Source organism: Lethenteron reissneri, chromosome 5 (assembly GCF_015708825.2).
Source record: "Lethenteron reissneri isolate LAM-NWPU_2019-01 chromosome 5, ASM1570882v1, whole genome shotgun sequence".
NCBI classification, from domain to species: domain Eukaryota; kingdom Metazoa; phylum Chordata; class Hyperoartia; order Petromyzontiformes; family Petromyzontidae; genus Lethenteron; species Lethenteron reissneri.
Genome location: NC_083783.1, coordinates 7503222 through 7527057, shown reverse-complemented (window position 1 = coordinate 7527057; position 23836 = coordinate 7503222). Strand labels below are relative to the sequence as shown.

General features: G+C 47.4%; 1 protein-coding gene across 3 annotated transcripts in view; it reads right to left on the bottom strand.

The window, feature by feature from the left end:
* Positions 1-23555, bottom strand: part of TAB2 (TGF-beta activated kinase 1 (MAP3K7) binding protein 2) — a 65171-nt gene extending 41616 nt beyond the window's left edge. The window contains exon 1 of one of the 3 annotated variants that reach the window (XM_061567585.1): positions 23263-23555. The gene's annotated coding sequence lies outside the window, so the exon portion shown is untranslated. Of the gene's footprint in view, positions 1-6260; positions 6283-23262 lie in introns of those variants that run through there. The other 2 variants (XM_061567575.1, XM_061567594.1) reach the window with 2 other exon arrangements.
* Between the last annotated feature and the right edge of the window lie 281 nt (positions 23556-23836).

Sequence of the window (23836 nt, the reverse complement as noted above, 5' to 3'; positions counted from 1 at the left end):
TGCGATTCGATTCAAGAATTTATATTGGTCCAATTTTTAGCACCTTGTTGGCAATGTTTATCTTCCCGCCAATAACGTTTGCATAATTATGTTTTCCGCATTCTTCCACTTGAAATACTATCATAACATTTGAAAAACATTTGCCTAAAATAAAAATACAAGTATTCACCACTATGTGCCCAATCAGCATGCTCTAAACTAAAACTAAACTATTTTTAATTTACAAGGTAGGGTCCACTGAGCTATACAGCTCTCTTCAGAAGTGACCTGGCCAGCAAATGATTGTTAACCAAGTGGATTATCATGTGGAAATTTACAGCAGCCAAATATTGAAAACGCATGTTTCTAAACGTGGAGAGAAGAAACGGAGGATCCAGAGAAAAATGCACACGGCCACGGGGAGAACATACGAACTGCAAATATATAGGCATCAGGATCGGGATCAAATCCACGATCTCCTGCATACCAGGTGACGAAGGTAACATATCAACCACCACGGCACCCTAAATCCTCGTCATAACTTCAGTAATTTTGTATCCTGTAGCATTAAAATTGCATGCCTTCATCGTTGCACGAGTGCCATGAACATTAACCTGTACGTCAATAAAAGAGGATAGGATATTGGTTTTGAATGTATAATTAAAACATGTATTTTTATGACCATAAGAAGTTTATATCACAAATACACCGCTAAAGGCAAGCTCAAAAAATCGTGCTCCACTATCGGTGATGAGCCTCTTTCTCCGGGGTGTTGTATTCCACCTGTTCATCAGACACATGATCTACAGCCGAGGAGGAAGGCCTCCCCATGCTGTGTTCGGGTCAGAGGGGTTGTTTGACCAAACGTCGCAGTGCGGTGTGCTAAAAAGGGAGGGCAGTCGGACCGATTCGGATATTACTTGTGAATGATGTTAGCCGTGGCTGGGAATCAAATCAACCAATCCAAGCTTTGCAATGTGCCATATTCAGCAAAAAAAAAGCTGAGGCGGAAGCATGGATGGTATAGAAGAAAAATAAACAAAATTCAACCAACCAGAAGAGAGAATTTTTTTTTAGTCTGCTCTTAAAAGCACTGATTGTCACGGCGGAGTGGATTGCAGTCGGCAGACTGTTCCGGACCACCGGGGCAGCCGATGAAAACTTCAGTTCTGCTGTCCTAAGCAGAGTGAATTTCACGCAGCACCTCCATCGCAGACGAGCGAGCGGAGATTTCCGTGATGCTACATATGGGCGTATGGCATCGCTCAGGTAGGTTGATTGACCGGTTTGTTGTCTTTGCTATAACAGCGAGTACTGCGACGTTGCACCCGACTCCGTTACGCACTGGTAACCAGTGTAGCTCCTTCACAAGTCGAAGAGCTCGCGAGAGGTAGGGGCAAGGGGCAAACAACCGTGGAGAGGAGGGTGTTTTTGGAGATGCTGGAGACGCCTTTGTCCAAGGCAATCGTTTACTCTGTACAGCAGAGAGTGGGAAAAGACACGATGTTGGTGGGATTATAGTGCACGTTGCTGGGATTATACGACCGCGTCACGACTCCACCCATAACATGTACAACAAGCCCTTTTGTCAACCCCCTGCTTGATGCAAACCTCCCAACACCATGCCGGTAATCAGAGTTCTTTGACCACATTTCACCACGATGGTTAGTGCAGATTGGTGAAGGCAGGCAGCATAGGCAATCAATCTGAAATCAGAATCTGTATTTATCCTAGAGGAACCCTAATTGAAGCGTAGTACAGTGCAACTATGGATTTAGCTGCACTGCCCTTTGCGACAACTTAGCGCCTGCAGAGTGTTATGCATTGTGGCCACCCAATCCGAGCACTATCAAGGTTCAACCCCCTGCTTTGTCCGAGATGTGACGTGGTCAGGCACATTCTGATTGATTTGGTCAGAGGCAACCCACACATAGTCACATTAACAGTCACAGTAATGTAAAATTGATTAATGTCACAATTTCTTTGGTAACTCGTCACAAATGTCGGGTACCTGAAAACCACCTAAACAATTTGGGCCCAATTTTCATGAATCAGACGAAAAGGGGCATTTATTAACATTGGCAAATGTTAAAATTCACCCATATCTCTATTGCCAACGAGGGGGAAAAGATCACCAAGGCAATGTGACATGTTTCAAATGTTTTGTCAAGATGTGTCTGCCACATTGCGTTTGCTACTTTCTGTGATGCATACAAATTATAACGATTCAATATGCAAGCATGTCTAAGTAATACCGCATCTCAAGGTGTACCAAGACCCATTGCCGAGATTGTCAGCAACCTGCACCCATCGGTTACTCTGGAGATCATCACACACATTTGTATTTTTAAGACCAACTTTCACAAATTGCGAACGAGCTGGCAAGGAGGATATTTCCACTTGGGAGTACTGGGGCATTTGTTTTGGAAACGCATCACGTGAATGCCACACTATCGCAGTGCCCACCGGATGCAAAACAGAGCTGGCTGCATCAGACCAACGCGCAGAAGATATTTTACGCCAATGGTCTACGCCAAAACACAAGCTCAGCAGCGATGCCAAATTTATTCAGCAATTTACGGGTGGTCTCGTTAGGAAAACTAACTCGGGTAACTGAACTCTTGTTGGAGATCCCAGTGTAAAAACAAACAAGGCCTTGCTCCTCTTGGAATGGATTAAGGGGCCTGTTAGCAGAATTTTTGACAAACCTGCCTCTTAGTATTAACTTTTTTTTGCTATCGCAAATGTAGATAATAATGTAACTGCACGTATGCAATCGTACAGCCCGTTACCAAAACACGCCATGTGCAATGTGCACGTTTACAAGGCCACACTTCATTTATTTAGCAAACATTGTGCGCGTGACCAAGAAATGAAGGGCTCTCGTGTAATCTGAACCAGCCAATGTTTGTTTAAGTCAAGGAATCTCTCTCGAGATGCAACCGCCCTGTGTTCACCGTTGTCCCGGCAGCAACGGGGGGAGGGAGTTGGGTTTTGCTGTTAATACAGGACAGGCAGAGGGTGCGGGGGGGGGGGACATTGCCCTGGCAATAGCATGCATCACGAACGGAGCGGTGCAAATTCATGCACAATCGGACAACACAACTTATTTTTCACGTGCAAAAGGCTCTTGAAATAGTTTCATTGTCCGCATTTCACCAAATACTACACAGATCTGAGCATTGGTATTGGCAAGCGGTGTGGAAGGTTTGCAGTGCATGCGTGAAGGACTTTGTAGTTTTCATGAAAACGTGTGAGGTATCCTCGCCTGGAGAAATTTCCCAGGAAAAGCAATTACGTAGCCAATCATCAACCTCGTTATAACATTTTTGGCAAAGGACCGTCTTCAAAACAGGCACTGGCCGAAATGTATATATGTTGAACTTCTTTCGCACCGTACGTAGCCAACCGTGATAATCGGAGGCACGGGGAAAGGACAACAAACTAATCACAAATAAGTAATATTTTTTATTTTTTTACTAGTAATGGTAGAACTCCACGACTCCAGGAAGTGGCCCCGAAGCTTGCCATAACGTAAGGGGCCGTGGTGATTTACAGACAACGTCAGTTGAGCGTGGACAATTAGACCCAAGCCGAAACATAACAATGTTTAAAAATATTTTTTTTATGATAGAATATAGTATTGTCATGAGCATGACATAAGTATACCAAGTTTGCAGTCGATACTACATTGGGAAGTGGGTTAAAATTGAGTTACAAGATTTGAGGATACAACAACAACATAGTTACTAAAAAGCGTGTAAAAAGCAGTTTTAAAGAAATTCGTTTTCAATTTAGATTTAAAAGTGCATAGCTCCAGCGGCATCCTAATATCGGAAGGAAAAAATAAAAGCTTACCGTTACAAGAGTCAATAAAACGATACTTTACCATGCTGTTCAGTGTGGGTTAGTGGAGATGGTAACATCGATTTTTTTTAGCGAGGAACTCAAGTAAGATGGATGTACAGGTAGTCCCCGACTTACGATGGTCCGACTTACGATATGTCGATCTTACGATGGTGATATCGATATGACAAAATTGTAAAATATTTTACATTTCTCGCGGCAGGCCAACGCAGCAGCATACGAGGTACGATACTGTACGTTGGGACGCTGCCGGGATGTACTGTACGCATATAGTTTATACAGTACGGTACTGTAAATTGTTCTGTTTTGCTCAAATATCACCATTCTTTAAGACTCCTGGGTAGGCTAGGCCATTTTCGACTTGCGATATTTTCGACTTGCGATATTTTCGACTTACGATATTTTCGACTTACGATATTTTCGACTTACGATGGGGTCGTCGTAACGCATCTCCATCGTAAGTCGGGGACTACCTGTATTTAGGTGCACTGCCCTCTGCTGCCCACCACAAAGTCCCGCAGCCTGCAACAACCTGATTTTGCACGGTGGTCATATCCCACGTGAGCAGGCTCAACTGCTGCTCGGCATCAGAGATCTGGTAAGATTGGGGGAGCCTTCCTTGTGCTTTGGTCAAAGGCACGTATTAGTCATAGAAATATTCAAGACCCAACTATGTTCGATTTAAAGCTTTCGCAACTGCAGGAATTCATACTCTGGGTCTTTCGGTAAAGTCACGTAGATTAAAAAAATAATAGATCACGACGTTTCGATCACAACACAGGGAATCGTCCTTCAGGTGAGAGAGTTCTCACCGAATTATTTTCGTTTTAACTTTTAATCTCATTTGTATTACTTCAAGATTTTTCAGTCCATTTGTTTAAACATATGTACGTTGAAGTTGTTTCGCGTACCGTACGTAGTCGCAGGCACACAATGTATAACTGGCATAGAATTTGGATATTTTGGAAATAAATTCCTGTGTGTGTGATTCAATGCACCGAATCCATTTGAATCCAATGATTCAAATTTAATTGCGTAACAATTTAAAGCCACGTCAATCCACTGCTGGATGAACATCTCCTCTCACCGTGTTGTTTTGAGGGAGTTGTACTTCACCATAGTGGTCAGTGCGTGTTGCTGGTGAAGGAGAGGTGGCCCAGAACCGGTTTATATATAGCTCCCTACTGCTGGTAGCCATGCACAGTAATCGAACTCCGATTGCCAGATTCATAGCTCGGTGCTCTAACCCCTGTACCGCTGCCACTTCACCCCCCCCCCCTCTTCATCCAAGCGTTAATTCTCCCGCACGTTTGCAATTACTACGCGCCAAAAGCCAACGCCGTAACAACTGTTAGCATCCACCTCTGGCAGTTGTTGGAAGTATTCTGAGAAAAAATGCTGAAGCCAAATTCACTTGAAACTGAACTTCTGACGAGGCTTAAACACTGTCCCCGGGGTCTTGCAAACTAAAAAAAAAGAGGGAGATTTAAGGGGTCTGTCGAGATCAGAAGTTACACCCTCTCCCCTACCCCCTCATATAAATTTCTCCCACTGAAGGCTTACTGCCGTCGCCGCCGCCTCCAGTTTATATGAACACAGTGCGCACGTAACGCAGGCGTGGACATCTGTGCCGTTAGTACCCCAAGAAGGTCAGAGCAGTGTTCCCCAACCCTGATGATATCTCTTACAGGGAGCGATCTCAAGCTAAAACTAAACATTTTCTTTATTTTAACCAGGTAAGGCCCACTGAGCCTATGTAGTTATTTTTCAAAAGCGACCTGGCCACAATTCATAGCCCAACAAAGTGGCTTTTTAAGTGGAAATTTACAGCAGCCAAATATTTAAAACGCATGTTTCTAAATGTGGAGGGAAAAACCGGAGGACCCGGAGAAAAATGCACGCGATCACGGGGAGAACATGCATACTCCAAATATACAGGCATCAGGGTCGGAATCGAACCCACGCCACCCTCCTGTATACTAGGCGAGGTAGTTAACATCTCGCCACCGCGAGACGATAACAATGCAATCTGCAAACCCAACGATCGCACGCACGTGCGGTCGCGCCTTGCTCCGGTTTCAATCGGCTATGAGAATAACTCTGCTCGGAAATTATAAATGCAGATGTTTTAGAAAAATATATAAAAGTGGGCACATTTAACATTTTTAAGAATACACAAGTGGATGGACTTATCAGATGACAACCCCAGCTCCACGCCCCTCCTCAAGGTGACCCACCCCCGCACCACCCTACCCTCTCATGCCCCCCCCCCATGTATACACACTTATGTGCCCCCCCCAGCCTCCCACAGCCACCTGCATGTCTCCCACGCTCCCACACACCCCCCACCCCAAAACGTGACCCACCCACGCACCACCCCACCCTCTCATGCCCCCCCACGTACATACACTTACGTCCCCATCCTCTCACAGCCACCTGCACGTCTCCCACGCTCCCACATGCCCGACCGGCCGCCGTATCTCACCTTTGAAAAAACATAAAACATCTGGCATCAACCGGCACTTAGCTGGGTCATGCAGTTTACCTATCTAACAATAACTCAAGCAATGCCAAAATCGAACGCCCTAAAAAGAGGTCAACGTGCCACCACCGGCGATGAAGGTCCAGAAATGGTCTGACAGCATTTCTCCTAATTTACGGGAACAGTTGTCGATTCACCAAAGGGACGCCAGCTTCTGAAAAGCAAAGTATGAAATAAATAACCAGGCAGGGCAATATTTCACGACAAAAGAAAACGTGACAATTTAGTTCAACCGCGCAAACGAGTATTTTGGGTGTAATGTTTTCCAGCAGCACTTGTTTTCGTGGGCAAACGCTTGATCGATTGGTTTTGACTTTCTGAGTCTCATCAGCAGCTGCAGCCAATTAAACAAAATGCTGCTCGGTTGTGTTATGGGCGAGAGATTTCCAATCTCACCTTGGGGATCTGATCGGTGCGGTACAGTAATCATGTGCAAAATGCATTATGGCCTCTTAGGAGATTATGGGTCATACATAACGGATAAGTACCGCGTGTCTGTTACACGCGTGTTTATTACAACATTTACTACTCAAATAAACTCGCCATTGTTAATTTATTTACGTTGTCAACAGAGGGCAGTACAGCAAAATCTAATTTTGTACTGAACTATGTTTTGACATCTATACACTCGCTGCCTTCACCGACCAGCACTGACCAGCGTGGTAAAATGATAAAATAATCCCCGAAACCTGCACGCGGTTGGGATGCCTTCATTCAGAAGCCGATTTACAGGTAACCATAATCCACCCAGGCAACTTGCATAATACTTTTTGGCATCATGTTCATCGTTTTGCTCCCACCGACTGGGAGCGTCTCTTGATTTCCTGAAGAAGCACCCAGCGTGGTGGCGAAACGTCGGGACATCAAGCCGAAAACAACAGTGCGTCAAGAAAGGCTCCCACCCCATGGAGAAAAACCTCGTGGATCATGCCCGAACAATGCGCGGCACGACTTTGAAAGCACATTCGAGGAGTTGCGCAGCGCATCCGCAAACACGTACGACGCAGTTGTGGCACATTTTTTTTGTTCCAGGAAGTGGCTGTGAGAAAGGGTTTGTGCAACACGGTGAAGCTCAGGTGAGGCTACTGCACGGTCTTTCCCCCTCTGCACAAACCCCAACTTTCGTAAAATTCCACCCCCCCAACCACCGCCCCACAAAAATAAAAAAAGCCCCAAGTAAAACACGATGACAGGTACACACGACAAGAAAGACAAACCTGCGTTGTACATCCAAAGCCCTGCCCATCACGGGCAGAGCAGCTGCCCCCCCTTCGCCCTCCCCTACCCTCACCCCCCTTGCTGCCCCCTGCCCATTTATCGCAACGTCCCGTTTCACAAGAGCTGCGCAATTTCCCTTCCTCCGCGTGGCAACCACATGTCCCAGCACCCATCAGCCTCGGCGCCCCCCTGATATTGCGCAGGACAGGCGGCCTCTGACCCTGCGAGGAAGTCCTCTGATAAGCAAAGAGGAGGAGGAGGGGGGGGGTGGTCCTGACAGGGCCTGGCAAGATAATACCTTCCATTGTTTCGGCATACGTCCGACCGACTGGCTCTCCCAGACAGACCCGTCTACGCCCCCCCGCCCGACACGAGCGCCGCCGCATTCTGCGCGACTGTGACCCGGCGGGAGGGATTCCGCACTCAAAACATTTAAGTAACTGCATGGGGCGCCTACTGGCCAGACCGGCCAGTCCTGTTAAGCTTGCAAGAGAGCTGCAGTGTCAATACGACCTATGCTTCTGCTGCACTCTCCGGCGCAGAGGAGAAGTGAATCGTGGTTAGAGGGTTTCTCGTGGAAGATAGGTAGCAGAGGCTGGCAACCATTGTGTCGATCTTGGATTAACACGCCCGTAAGGACTTTCTTATTGTAATGGACAATAAGTCTGACGAGTGTTGAAAAATCACTGTTGCCTCCTCTCAAGATTCGGCTTTCACAACACGGCGCAACAACACTTAACGGCGTGCCCTTTACGCTCCAGCCTGGGTGTCCGTCCACCCACTCTTCAGGTCGCGGGAAAGTGCGCGAGCTCAGCCCTAAAGTTAAGACACAATTGACAGCCAACATCCGGTGACGCGTCACACTCTGCCCGCGCCGCACGCGCCTCCCGTGGCGGCTCTGCCCGCAATGTCGCCATGCAGCCAATGGCAAGTGGGTCAGGACCCCACTGCAATCAGTAGATGCACCCGGCCTGTTTGCGCTTCCGGCCAGGGTGGCATTTAACCTCCTCTCTCACCGTGCTCTGAGACTCGCTGAATCACCACCACCACACCCCACCACTTTTCTTGGTCGGGCAGGAGCATCTGCTGACTGGCTTCACATTTTATCGAACCGAAAAATAATTATCGGCCGTGATCGAACCGCCGCTGGATGAAGGCCTTCCCAGGCCGCCACGGCCCCCGCGATGCGAAACTCCACTCAGCAGATGAAGGCCAATTCTCTTCGCCACGGTGTCATCACAAGGTAGCGTTAATTCAGATTTTAGCAACCCCGAGATGAAAGGCTGCACGTGTCAGCACGCCGAGCAGGGGGCAGCTGAAGCCCGACAGTTTATACGATTTAAAAATAGCACATTTTTGTAGTTCAATTTGGATAATTATAAATTCAACGTTAAGCTAGTTAACTTTTAATTTTTCCTGAGAGCTCAATTACAAGTGGCAGTAATAAGGGCGGCTGCTCTCAGTTGTGGCAGTGGTAGCAGTATGTGAACGGTAACACTAGTAGTATTCGTGGGAGTACTAAGCGAAGCTATTCATGCACTGAATGCTCGGATTTGTTTGGGATTAAATGACCACATGACGAGGTTGCACGGCTCCTTCTGCAACCGCCATGCAAGCCGTGATGCAATCACGCACACTTACACACGCGCACACACACACAAGCCCTTTAGTGCCAGTGGCAGAGAAAATAACCACGGTGCAGGTGAAGGGGTGAGAACGTTGGGCTGGGGGAGGCAGGGTCAGATATCGGCTGCTATTGGAATGTTCCATTCACCACGGGGGTGCACCGTGCGCGGTTTGTCCGCCCAGAACGCCAAACAGCCAAACCAATCGGCCTCTTCCACCTATCGGGCACCGTGACATTGGCCGCGCTCCGCATTCCGCCCGGTCGTTCGTTCGTCGGCGTTAACCTTCGGTGGGGTAATCGAACTGGTGTCGACTAAACGCAAGCACCACCACCCCCCCCCCCGGGGGGCACGAGGGTGGACTGATCGATCAGGACGGGGTGGGGGGGGGGTGCTCATCTCTCTCGGCAGTAGCCAGCGCGCAGAGGGTGGGGGGGGTATGGGGGGGGTATGGCGGGGGGGGGGGCAAATCCACGCTTGAGGAATGTGTGTGGCTAAAAATATCCCGGGGCAAAAGGAAATAGCCTTCAGCAAAAGCCGTGTGGTGCCAACTCTCCTCCTCCTCCTCCTCGCGAGCGCCAGCCAGCACACGCCAGCCCGCACACACGCACGCGTCCACACAGGCGGCTCTCTCGCCATTCTCGGGATTGTATTATTTCCCTTCTAACGTGACTTTACCGACAGAACCAAGAAGATGAATCCCTGCAGTCACGAAAGCTTTAAATCGAAATTTGTAAAAAAAAGTAGTCAAAAAGAGGAAGGGAAATTAGCGGAGAGCAGCGGCCTCCTTGCAGACAAACCCGGCCCCCCCTCTCTCGTTGTGTGTGGCTCCCTCCCTCCCCTCCCCCCACACTTAAAAATCTGCCGAGCCGAATCTCAAAACCAAAACAATTGCCGCGCGTATTGGTTGTGCAGCAAAAGTGCCGTTCGCGACGTGCACTGCAGTGGTGGGTGTTCGTCTGCGTTACGTGCAACCGCAGAGCATATGCGGAGCGTTTCGGCTAAGAGAAGGAATTCGCAGCAGCAACAACAACAACAACAAAAACAAAAGCCATACATCTTTAGAGAAAAGTATTATCTGCGATCTTTGTGCCGCGTGATTTTTTTTTCCAGACTCCAATGTACCTCATTGCGATGCTATCTAGGCGAACAAATCGTGCGCTGCTTTGTGTTGCGGAAGACGATCAGATTCTTTTGATTTTTAAAACAAGCTTGCCTTTGAAAAGTCCGCGGTGATATTGCGGTAATAAATAACAAGTCGCTGGTATTACACGTGTGCTTTCCAACAAGGTGGGGAGGGGGGGGGGAACTACAAAAAGCGATTTCTGCAGCGTGATAACAACACCCATCAGATGGATGATTGTATATGATGACTAAAACAAAGACGCTAGGTACGGACTTGGGTGCACTCTCGCACACGTGGACTGGCATTGCAGAAAACACGTCCACATACAGTGCACTATTACATAAGGTCACCACAACCAGTTAGCCACATGTAAAAAAAAACACAATACAAAAACAACTGTTTTAAGTGCTATAAAAAACACAGCGTAATGTTTTACAAATGCAGAAAAGGAGTTGCTTTGTTAAGCCCTAAGAGTGCAGCTGGCAGAGAAAAGCATTTTACGACGACCCATAAAAAGGCAGTGGCGATGGGACTGCTGCTGACTGTGCACGTGAGGCGCGTGTGGAGGGTTTTGGTTATTTTTGCACTTCCCATTTCTTTTCAAGATTTCTTCCCCAGGTGAGTCAGGGAGATGCAGCTCACGCTATGAATGGCCGAGTGCGAGGATGGTGTGTGTGTGTGTGTGTCGAGAGCGTACGTGTACTTTACACGAGTGGACATTTTTGTTCTGGCTGCACGTGTGCTCGCACACAAAAAAAAGCGCAGGTGGTTTGATAACTTTGCTAGCTAATACCCCGTCACCCCCCACACCACCACCACCACTCCGCCCCCCCCCCCCCCAGAACGTTAAGAGCAGGCCAAGGTTAAATTTGGAGCAGGCTGTGAACCCAGGACCCATAGGAGCATGTGGTGACCACCAGACCACCGTGCTACAGCATCAACAACAATAATATCACTCACTGATTGTATTGCCAGTGATGTGCACAGCCGATGACCAAATCACCCAGAATACGCCCACGCTTGGAAGGTCTTGGAAGCCAAGCAGGTTTTGAGCCTGGATTAGTGCTTGAATGGGTGATCGCCATGCGCACACGGGATCAAGTTTCAAGCTTTCATCTATTAGGTATAGCCCTGTGAGCCATGCGGCTCTTGAGTCAGGGTGCAACCGCAACAAACTAACTATGAACAGAGAACATCTGAAGCGACGACATGAGGGCTGCTAGGTTGGTGGGTAGCAGTAGGCACTGCGTACAGATTAAGTTTGCCTCTACTTACATGCTCCCGCATCTATGCTCCTCCATGCATTCACCAACCCCCACTGGCCTGCATTGTGAAGCATGGTCAAACAATCGTTGTGACCAACTTGGCATTATGCACAACACAATGTGCAAAATGATTCTGTTCAAGGAGTTCTCATGCCCTTTTAGTTAAAACACTCAACTCCAGCAGCACGCAACTCGTGGCTACAGCATAGTCGGGCCGTGCGGACAGCTGGCTGCAGGCTGCTGCGCGGTGAAACGGCATCGCCCGAGAGGCAAAACCCAGCTCGGCAGAAACTAAAAACCCAGGGCACGAATTATGCCGCTCATTATAAATTCTTCCCAGCTTTTGTGAGAATCAATAGCGGCTTTATTATTTGTTGAACAATAATCACGATTGGACTTGATGACTCTGGGCACAAATTCTCTCTCTCTCCTTGGACCCAGGCGGACCGCGGCAATTCTTTTGTTTGAAAATCGATGCTGCCAAAAGTAACCAATACACGACCCTATGGCAATGCCAACCACACCACACATCCACAAGGACTTGTTTGTACCGCAACTTGCACATGCTGCACAATGGGCCACTTTTATACAAAGCATGCATTAATTTGCAAAGGAATACACAATTACTCTTACGCTATTTAAAGCCTGCCCATTAAAACAAATCCTGCTTCATAATTATCTACAATGCATATCTATCATACAAATTGCCACGAATAAAACTTAAAATTTTTAAAAAGATGAAAATTCAGGACATGATATTAATCAAATTAGCCGATTCCAATGGTGGCCTTTTTTTGTACATTTAACTAATTGAATTTTGGAATTAATAAATGTTGTACGAGGTCAGGCCCACAGCTTATTTTACACAGCGTCGATGTGCAAGGTTGTCAAAGGTAGGTGGAGAGTGTCATGTAAACGGACAGTTTTTTTGTTATCAATATACTGCTAGATCAGGGCTACCCCACGTCACAGCGGTAGTGTGGGGTTATCTGACCACACTTTCCCATGCCGGTCCAAGTGGGCTGGTAAAGATGGGGTGCATAGATGTGGGAACAGACATACAGCACAGCAAGCGATGCTGCCGCACTGCCCCCTATTGCCCATGAAATAGCCCCACAGTCCGTTGACAACTTGTATATTATAATCGCCCATACAAGCACTGCCCCCCCACTCAACCTTGTTTAAAAAAGCTGATGAAATCCAGGTGCATTCTGAGTGAATGAGCCATAGGTGAAAGTAGCAGCAGTGTCTTAATGTGTCGTGTTTACAAGCACTACCTGTTTTCCAATGACGATGTGAGGCCCATTAACTTTGTCTCGAAGCCACGTGAATACAGGACTTGTGGCCCCTGACAACTTATTTTTTTGTTGAACATTGCCGTTTTGCTGCTTACAAAACAAGCCTGCGCACACTGTACGGATGACTAAATGTAAACACAGACAGACGGAGGCATCAGAACTCCCCAACTCAGACAGGGGCCGATGCGTGGGCAGGAAATGTTAAAATTATTTTAAACAACATTAGGACGTGATTCATGGGAGGGAAGGGTAATTTTCATCCGCTCCTGCACCGCGACCACACTTCGACATGCCCGTGCCATTACCACCGCAGCAGCGGCAGCAGCAGTGGCAGCAGCGTGTGGCGACATCTCACGGTAACAAACGTGCTATTTCAGACACCGCTCGGCCTCAAAGGGATGGCGTGCAACGCAACTCACCGGCCTGACTACAGCCAGCCACAAGCTACTGGGCAAAAAGGGTTACCTCCACACTTCGAGGTCTTACGGGTTTGATAATCACTGCATCGCGCGGTTTCGGACGCGCTTCTGCGGCCGTCTGGAACGTTCTTCCTTCTGATATTATGAAGCCACTGAAGCTTTGCACTTTTAAATCAAGATTGAAAACTAATTTCTTAAAAACTGCTTTTTGTGTAAGTTTGTCCTTCCCCCGTTAGCACGGTTGGCTACGTACGGTGCGAAAGACGTTCAACATACATACACACATCAATGTCCATTGTGAAGTTGCCAAGGAGATGGGGTCAGAGCATTGAACTGGCATTTGCCGAGATACCCGGGTTAGAATCCAGGTTTCAGCCACCTGCGATTAAACCACTGATGGTGTCAGCCTGGTCACAAATGATTGCACGAAAAAAACACACCGGATAAAATACGTAATTTTGGTTTGATTGATTGACAGGCGATACTCAAAGCAGCAAATTGGTGGTCTCAAGCAAGTGACCAATGAAAACACCAAACACGCATCAAAATAAATTTGGGTTTTCATTTACTTCCGCTTATTTAATATCTGAATGACGTGCAATGATCATGCTTTTCAGGGCAAATATAATAAGGTGTGCCTTTAGTGTTGATGAAGATAACAGGTGAATTGACTTCAGAAGTAATTCTGTGACATCATCTTCTGGGGCTATTCTCCAACACAGGATGGTGCACTGCTTGCTGCTAGAGTTCTAAACAGAGATTTATTTGTCTAATGACATCACGCCGGTAGCATAACTGGAATATAACTCGGAGGGGAAAAAATAGTTTAACAAGGCAGGCAGGCAGGCAAACTCTGCTTCGTGCTAAAGAAAAGTGTGTTCTTTTAACAGTCCTTGCAATAAGAATTTCCAGACCATAAAGTTTTACAACCTACAGGTTATTGCACCACATAATAAAACCTAAAAGCACGAGTGGAAATCGGTTACGGATCTAATTACTTCATAAATAACAATATGAAATTGCGTAAAGAAAAACAACAACTGTAATTTAATTTCACGCAAGTTATTTTTTAAAGCAAAAATTGGAGAAATCCAACTCATACAATTCTCCACCCATGGGCAAAAGTAAAATATATCTGGCTCTGTTTCTTATTTATCCTTGCAACAGGCAGGTCAAAGGGTTTGTTCCATGGGAAACGTTACATTTAATGATCATAATCAGAATAATAAGTGTTACTAATGCATTTCTTAAAGGATGAAAAACACCACATTTAAAGAGATCCTCCTTTGTGGCATTTGAGTGAAGGCTCATCTTTTCATCTAAAAGTTAAAAGTATAGAACCCTGTAGAATGCTTGCTCTTGGCACTGCTGGCAGCAGAGCCTCTACTTGAGAAAGTCTCAACTAGAGGGATCGCTACAGAATCCCTCAAGAGGAAACTTAGCCTACTCTTCCACTCCGACCAAACATTTCGGAATAGGTGGGTAATACCCACACTTTAAACTCACCACGCAAAACCTGCCGATCAACTAACCGTTGCCGTACCTATTTACTGCATACTGTTAGGTGGACAGAGATGGGGTGGGAATTTATGAACATTGCACCACTGTTCCAACAGACACAACTGAGAGATTTCACTGCGCTGGAGAACTCTTAGGTTGCAAGAAACAGTGTGCAACCCATTGCATCGTGAGAGCATCCATAATACTCTTTGGTTTTACAGGTAGGAACAACAGTTCCACACTGCCTACCAGGGATTATTTGTCTGTCTGTCGTGCAGAGCCCCTCCCAAACATGTACGCTCCCGGATTGGTTGAACCAAGTTCCTACCTGCCCACTCTGAAGGAACGTGTTCGGTAAAGTCACGTAGGTAAAAAATCAAACAAATGAAAACAACTAAACTAAATCACGACGTTTCGGGCGCAACACAAGCGTCCTTCTTCAGGTGGGGACAACGTAGCGAAAGCAGAACCGCTTAAGTGTGTCTGACACACAAAGAGTATGAATCCTTGCAGTCACGAAAGCTTCAAATCTAGCATCCATAATCTTTTCATCTCTCGCTCAACTCATTATGGGGCAACGTTATTTTCATAACTTTTTAAAATAAAAAAATAAAAACGAAAGTTATGGAAACATTAAAGCATAACATACCGTGGCAAAGCGACTGAAAAATAATACAATAGTAAAACAAAATAAAGTACGAATATTTTGAACATTAAAAAGGTGTGCCTGAGCCCCACGGTTTGGAGGCAGAGTGAGATTAAATCTGGTGGACATACTTGGGGGGCAAGCGCTTAAAAGTTTGTGCACGATCCAGGGAATTTAAACAACGTGAAAAGCAACACTCCTCCTTGCGTTTGCGGCAAAACCTGGAAACGAAGGCTTGCTGCCAACGAAAATTACTTTTCAAGATTACAGGGAGACAGTAAGATAAGCCTTTGAAATTTGACACACTGCACAATTATTTGGTTCGGTTGCTAAAAACATTGGTAAGCCTCGTGAGCTGGGTTCTAGAAAAATGCACCAAAAATGCACGCATCAAATTAATTATATTCCGAATTTCACGGAGTAGAAGTACGTAATGGAAAACTTAATTTCTCGAGTTTTTATGAGAGAAAAAAGACACCAAGGTAAGGCTTTCCATATTCCAAAATACTTGGCATGGCGGAGCATCAAACACACCATGGAAAAGCAGCTCGCAGGTCCAAAAGGTATTGTTTCGCGGCATTTTGGTCGTGTGCAGCGGGGGATGTTCTATTAATACGCTTGACCTACAAGCGAGTCCGGATGATACACGCGGTCACGGATTACGGCTTTCGGCACGGGCTGACAAAGTGGCGAGTGAGAGAGAGGCGGGCAATTAAAGTGCGGGAAGCCACGCGGCTGGCCGGACCCGCTGCGCTCGCTGCATGGCGCAGAGGGCCTTGGCAGTGGGCCAGCACGTCACAGCTGACGGTGCCGGCACGGCGCCCCGCAGGTATCCACCGCAGGGTCACGTATGCGCGCCATCGCTCAGTGCCCAACTCTGCCACCCAATCCAAGACTCGTAAATGTCACAGGGGCTCAGTGAACTCTTTCTCCGTGAGCCAGAGTGATGGCGGGAAAACATTAAACTATTTTTAACAACTTTTTTTTTAATTCGTGAGGTTAAGGCCCACTGAGCTGTATAACTCATTTTTCAGAAGCGGCATAGCCACAAATGATAGCTCAACTAAGTGGCTTATCATGTGGAAATTTATTGCAGCCAAATACTTGAAACGCACGTTTTTAAATATGGAGGGAAAATCCGAAGGACACGGTGAAAAATCCTCGCGACCAGTGAGAACACGCAAACTCCAAAAATACAGGCGTCAGTCGGGATCGAACCCACGATCTCCTGTAGACCAGGCAAGGTATTTAACACCTCGCCACCATGGCGCCCATGCTGTTGCTTTGTAAAGTTAGGTATTTTGAGATTTGTGTACATGTGGTACGTGAGCTTAAATTGGCATTGAAAGTCTTGCATAAAACAAATTAAAATTGTTATTTCAAGCGTAGAATTAAGGCAAAAAGCCTGAGAGAAGATATTCTCACATGGCCAAAACCGGAAGAAAACACTTGGGATTCCAAGTGGCTGCAAGCTAAATTGAGGTTTTATTATTTTTTAAATACTGTACTTTACCGGAAGCAACAACCTAGATAGCGCGCATTATTCAAAATATTGTTAAGAGTAATAAAATAAGAATATTTTTCGATTTAAAGCTTTCGTGACTGCAGGGATTCATCTTCTTGGTTCTTTCGGTAAAGTCACGTAGAAGGGAAGTAATAAAATAATAAAAATAAAACATAATAAAATAATTCTCACGACGTTTCGGCCACAACGCAAGGCTGCTTGCGTTGTGGCCGAAACGTCGTGAGAATTATTTTATATTTTATTATGTTTTATTTTTATTATTTTATTACTTCCCTTCTACTTGACTTCACGACATTTCGGCCACAACGCAAGGCTGCTTGTGTTGTGGCCGAAACGTCGTGAGAATTATTTTACATTTTATTATGTTTTATTTTTATTATTTTATTACTTCCCTTCTACGTGACTTTACCGAAAGAACCAAGAAGAAAAATAAGAATAATTGACACCATTTTGTCAATCCATTGCTGGATGAGGTCCTCCCCATACCGTTTGCGTCACAGGGGTTGTTTGACAATACCTAACCACGTTGGTCATTGCGGATTGGTAAAGGGGGACACCCAGGGCCAGTTCTGATATCACTCGCCACTGATACCAGCTGTAGCCGGGAATCGCGCTCAGACCGCCAGGTTAATAGCGCAGTGCGTTAATCACTGCGACACCGCTCCACGATGCATTTAAAACTTGGAGGAGTTACGATGGAGTGGTTGGTTAGCATACTGCGCTACAAACTCTGTGAACAGAGTTCGATTCTCAACTGTGGCAACGGATATGTGAACTGGCCATGGGTCTTCCTTCATCAACCTGCACTTACCGGCCTGAAGTATGGGTCAAACAACCCCTCCGATGGGGAGCCTTTGATCCGACAGGCTGTAAACATTCCTTTATTATTTTTATAAAAAATATTTTGACTAATGTACGCTGTCTGGGTTGTTGCTTCCGGTACAGTACAGTATTTCACAATAATAAACTCCAACAAAGGAGGTTTTCAGAGCCGCGGTGTAGTCGTCTGGGTTAGACGAGATGTCCGGGTGTCACGGCAGCGAGATTTTAACTACCTCGCCTGGTATATAGGAGGTCGTGGGTTCAATCCCGACCTCAAAACTGTACATTCGGAATTTGCATGCTCTCCCTGTGTTTGTGTAGATTTTTCTCAGGTTCCTACAGTTTTTCCCTCCACATTTAGTAACATGCATTATTAATATTTGACTGCGAAAAAGTTCCACGTGATAAGCCACTTGTTTGAGCTATCATTTCTAGCCAGGTCGCTTCTGAAAAAGAGATACATAGCTCAGTGGGCCTTACTTGGTAAAATAAAAATACTTTATAGTTAAGTTTACAGGCCCCATGTTAAGCATTGATTCTCTGAAGCTTTTGTAATTACTCCACAATTGGAATAGAGTACCAATATATGTGTTTTGTTTTACACGATACTTTCAATTCCAATCTGAACTTATATACACGGATCTCAAAGCTGTCACGGATCAGCTACTTGTGCTCGGCACCTTTCTATAAACTCAATGATTGCCAAGTAGATTAGCAGTGACTCACTTTGTCCTGAGATGTTCAAGTAGGATTGCGGGTGAACACTTAAGTGATTCTGAACCAAAAGACATTTGAAACTGAGCGGCTTAAGTCCACAAGGTATGAGGAATTATTTTACAGATTGTGAACACAGTAAAAACTAAAAAAAATTGAGACTTGCCACGGTCACTGGGAGTAAAAAAAAAAGAATCCCCAGAAAACAACTTCAGGTGCGAGTGTTTATTCTCTACATGGCGGTGGATTTAGAAAAAAAAAGAAGCAAATCAGAGGCACGCAGCGGGAGGGAGAAGGGGGGGCACAACATGAGACCTAACCCTAACCAAACATACACTGGCACACACTGCGCATTAAACCACACACAGTCAATACGGCCTGGAACATCTGCAAAGCCAACAAAATCGGAGACATCACGGCGGCGGGCGCAGTTAACCACAGATGTCTGATATCAAGGATCTTAACTTCGTGCAAGCCTTCAAAACTTGCTTCGCATCAAACAGTGGACATCAGCGAAATCACGCCAACGCCTCCACATCCACTCGTAAAACTATTCTACCGGTTTACAAAAGTGCCACTCCCTCAATAGGTGCATGGTTTTCAGCTATTATTAAACCACTGATAGATGAAGGCTTCCCCCCAAGCCGTTGACATCTCTCACGATCCTCAGAATGAATAAACCACCTAACGCTCATGCATACGAGCTGATGTAATTGCTCCATCCCATCAGCGGACGTCCTCTTGTGCAGGTGACCATTACTCGGCCGCCAAGAGGTATACACACACACTTGCATTGTGTACGCGTACACGTACACGCGCTGTGTTTACATTCAAATATTGTGTATGCACAGAGCTGGGGCATAAACGCGAGGTATTTTAATCACCCCTCCAGCTCTGCGGAGCAGCAAAGGAGGCATCAACGTTTTTATGGCTCAAGGAAATATTTGAGCAGCCAAAAGCCTCGCACCACCCAAGTGGGCAGGCAGCCCACGTGCTCTCTTCTGCTCCGCACACTGAGCGCTGGCCTTGGGGCTGCCGCGGGTCAATAAGTTCACCAGCAGCTTCAAGGCACCGTGGAGAGTTCAGAAACGCCTACGCCAGCCCTGTTTTTCACACGTTAATGTGCACGCGGGGCCAGGCAGAGAGAGGAGCCTATAACTTCACAGAGCGCTCGCTGTCAGACAGCGCGTCAATTCCACTGCGACGGAAAGGCAGTTTGTGCATTGAGCAGGGCGCCCGTGCCCGCCGCCCCGCGTACATCTTCGGCAAAAAAAAAAAATCATGATCCGATGGGAAAAAAGTCAACTTTTACGAATGTTAAGAAGACACCGTGAAAGGAAAATGCAGAGGTGGGAGTGTAATGGACAATGCCATACAGTGTATTATACGGCATTGGACATGTTTGCTTACAAACGCATTCAGTCCCCTATAAAGCCAATGTTAAATGTTAACTAAGTGCGGTAAAAAGGCCCACCATTGCTGGGTATTGTAATTAAATTCGGTGTAAACTACAAACACTGACTCAGGGCTGTGCACAACATGTGCAAACTGCGCAGGCACATAACGCGCGCGCAGATAGGCACTAAACAGGTCCACAAAGCAAAGACAAAGGGGGCCCGGATTCGCATCTTGACGAAACGGCCAAAACACATCGCGCCTTGGCTATCGGCCACCCCCCTCCCCGCCCGCCTACCATTTGACGATGGAAACTTCGACACGTTTTCGCCAAAAATTGGACAAATGGCAAAGTCCGACAAGCACGTGAATCCGGGGGCCCAAAGACGCAAACGCGCACGCAAAGGCACGGGACACGCGCGGAACGGGCACACGGATCAGAAGCCGGCGCTGAGCGTTGGCGTTTAAAGCAAAACAAAAGTGGTTGACGCCAAGGAAAGGGGGGGGCAAGGGCAGATGGGCTTCCCAGAGAGCCCTGGATGCAAGGGAAGGGGGGGTTAACAGCAGCTCCCATGAGGAGCGCATTCTCATCAGAATCCTGTTCGATCATTTTGAACCAAAATAATCAAACACCAAATAGCAAAAGTGTTGAACCTTGCCTAGATGCGCGCTGTGCCTGGCCCTGGTCGTGGCAGTCACCCCTGAATTGAGTCGAAGGGCTCCTCACCCCCCCCCCCCGTACTGTGACGGGTCTCGTGCGGCCTCCCGTCTAGAAGTTCAAGCAAAACAAAACACGAGCTCGGAGGAGGAGGAGGGGGGGGGACGGGCAAAACACGCCGCTTAACCAAACCACGACTAACAGGGAGAAGTCAAAAAACAGATCCAAACCACAGAGTTGGGGTGGGGGGGAAGAGGCAAATGCCACATAGCCTTGCTTGACACAGTGTTCACCAACACTTCACATATGCACGTGTTACAGTCTCTTCTTGTCAATCCGCTGCTGGATGAGGGCCTCCCCACACCGTGTTGGTTCCGTGGGGGAGGGTTTATTTGAGATACATCACAGCACTGGTTGCTGCCGGTTGGTGAAGGTGGGGAGCACAGATGTACAGTACAACAATGGATTTTGCTGCTCACGGCGATTGTGTATAGCAGGCTCATGCCTGCTTCGTTTCCGAGACCTGACCAGGTAGTGCATATTTCGGGTGATTTGCACACAGGCAACACTAGAAAATGTTCAACTGCAGAAGCCTCCCAGATAAATCTTTTGCAATACAATGCCCTGTGAGATGCATAATATATATTACAGACCTTCCTCGCAGTGGACAGGATTCATGTTTTTGTAATTTAGTTCCAGACCGCTTGTCAATCAATCAACCAAGTGCTTTAAAGCACAGGGCATCAACTATATATAAAGGAATGATGCTACCAAACAGCATTTACCATTCACTTCACGTTGTTAAAAGATAAAAAAAAAAGTTAAATTGTCCCCTCATTCTATAGCGGTTGCGCAGTGACACGGCGGCCAGCGCATTGTAGTATGGGACCCAGCAAGCTGAGTTTGATTCCCGGCCACGGCTGACATCCGTAGTGAGTGATGTATCTTGAACCAGTCCTGTGCCTGGCCCCCACATTCACCACACACGCACTGACTCAGCGTGGTTGCAGTATGGTCAACCCCCATGACTTACACGGGGGGGGGGGGGTTGAGGTGGCCTTCACATATCAGTGGATTGACAAAATAAATATAACCTTAAAATACGTTGCATTACAAGATCGATAAACGTTCCTTAGCCGTGCTGGAAACTCGACATTCACATGGTCGTGACCAGTCCATCCTTGACACAGCAATGTTTGACTTCCGTTCACCTCGCGGTGCAACCAATGCTAGTGGTGCTTTTTTTTACCAACACCCAAGCCACAACAACAGTATCGAAGACGATATCGATGAGGATCAATCGGATGATATCGATGGTGATGACGACGATGTTTGCTGCTGCTGTTGCTGATGTGATGAAAGACGACACGACCAAAAAAAAACCAGCCGAGTTCAAACAACGGACACTCACACATTTGCCCTCTCTTCCATGTACTCCATAGCCCACTGACGTCGCAACAAGTTGCACAATTACATTGACGAACGCGACGCAACATTAAGGACAGAATAGAGGAACACGTGGATGAATACGTCCGCGGGGGTGGGGAGAGGGTGACACGATTTCAACTATCGAGAAAGTCATTGACTCTTTTGAACGACGGCTGACGATGGGACACGACTACGACATGACAGGCAAACACCAAGGAATGAAACGCGTCCGAAAAAGCTCGTCACTTGGAGGAGATGGAGCCGCGAAATTCGCTTATTCGCGGTGGATTATTATTATTGATTGATTGGTGAGAGACGGCGGTTGTATTGGAAGGGGCCCTTTTAATTCGGTAGCGAATTGGCCATGGGCTGCTTGATGATGTATAAGCTGCTACTGATCATATGCCATGACGACACGAACATTCGGCTCCACAATAGCCAGGAGGTTTAAACTCACGACCGACACTTACAATCCGAACCAACAAACACCCTTCAACAGCACCACGTCGCAGCAACAACATTCATACTTGTTGGGTGTTAAATAAACAACAAAGTATAAGCATAATTTACGACACAGGGAATTTAACTTAGGCGCGCTGGCCACTAAGCCACCCATCCACACAGCAAACTCCACCATCACAATTGCGGATACCATCACAGATGCCATCTAGTTGATGGCAGCTGCTGACACCACCACCACCATGGGCACCACCATCACTAACAACCACAAACACCATCACCACAACCGCAGTCACCACTGACACCACCAAAGACATCATGACCACCAAAGACACCATGACCACCAAACGATGCCACCGACCACCGTGACCAACACCACAGACATCACGAACAACCACCACAGACACCATCATCACTGGCATTAACACCACAACCACCATCACAACCACCATAACCACCACCAACAACAACAACAACAACCACCACAGACACCATCATCACTGGCATTAACATCAAATACACCACCACAACCACCATCACCATAACCACCACCAACAACAACCACCACCACAACCAGATGACCATCACCAACAACCTCAAGACACCACCATTATTACCACAACCACCACCCTCACTCACCACGATCGCTACCGGCACCAACCACAAACATCTCTCTCTCTTAATCAATCGACACGGACACTCGATGCGACCGCGACAATTCGTGACGAACGCGTCTCAACAACCGGGGGACTTCCATCAGTCTCCACCTTGCCCACCTGAGGGCCGAGACGAGGCCCGTCGTCTGTGAGAAATGTCGCCAATCGGTGCCACATCACCTGTCCGTGAGGAGAAGATGATGAAGGCGACACCGCCGATGTAGACGACGACGACGACGACGACGATGATGGTGATGATGATGAGAAATCGAACGTTGAGAGAGACGCGGTATACGGATACAACCCTCGGGATGCGGGGTGAAGGGGTGTGGGGGGTAGGGGGGGTAGGAGTATTGGCTACGTGGGGAGGGAGGGGTGGGGGTAGCAGGGCGAGACGAGGCAGGGGCCGGGCGAGAGGTCGGACCAGGGGGGGGGTCGAGGGAGACCGAGGGAGGCCGAGGGAGGCTCGGGTCAGGCGGGCCGGGGGGCCGCCGCCGCCGCCTCGGAGCCGATTATGGCGGCCGAGGGCCGAGCTGCCTCGCGAGGGGCGGGGCTGGGGGAGAGGGGCGGGGCTTGGGGAGAGGGGCGGGGCTTGTGGGGAGTGGGCGTGGCTAGTGGGGGAAGTGGGCGGGGCTAGGAGGGGAACCTCCCCCCCTCTCTCCCCCCCCTCTCTCTCTCGCCGAGGCGAGTGTCT